Source organism: Penaeus monodon, chromosome 29 (assembly GCF_015228065.2).
Source record: "Penaeus monodon isolate SGIC_2016 chromosome 29, NSTDA_Pmon_1, whole genome shotgun sequence".
Classification (NCBI taxonomy): Eukaryota; Metazoa; Arthropoda; class Malacostraca; order Decapoda; family Penaeidae; genus Penaeus; species Penaeus monodon.
Window position 1 is genome coordinate 10,880,132 of NC_051414.1, and position 755 is coordinate 10,880,886.

Consider the following 755-nt stretch of genomic DNA (forward strand, 5'->3'; position numbering starts at 1 on the left):
CAGGGATGGAATGATTAATATCAGGCAATCTTAAGTGATACTTTAATTCAGTGTAGTAAGAGAAAAATAGTTATCATATTCAAAATAATTTCGAACTGCTTATAAACAAAATACATTTCATAAAATATCTTATGCTTTGCTCTGTGTACTCTGTAATTATCTACCATATAAAATGTCTTAAAACCTTACAGATTTGCAGACGAAGTCACAAACATTAATAATTAGACAGTAATGATATGGTATGCTCATACAGACGTAATTATCCTGGACACAAGCTGCAATGCATGATGACGTTATATGAAAACGCCTGGGACGGAATTCACCGAAGGTCAGACTCCGAGAACGAAGTCTACGATCCCTCCCTTCTCTTTCCTGGATCTTGTCCAAGGCTCCGACTGACACACGTCTGAAAGGTGTCTCACAGTTTATGAAACGCGACTACCAATTATGCAACTTTATATATTTTGAAGATCACCGCATATCAGTTGGGAGGTAACCGGGCCATTTCATTAACTTGCGTTGCGGTGTTCTATTCCAGAAATACAAGAAATACAATAACAAACGTCAGAAAGGCAACGATTACTTACAAAAATATCATACATGCAATACTACAGTCATGATATAAGTGACATTCACTGCAATGTTGATTTAATTTTTCTATTACAGTGAATTCATATTAAAAGGTCTAATATGATGTAAATTCTAGGTCTAGATAAAAGCGTTATTGTGTGTCTGCTAAGGACTGTCTGTCTATC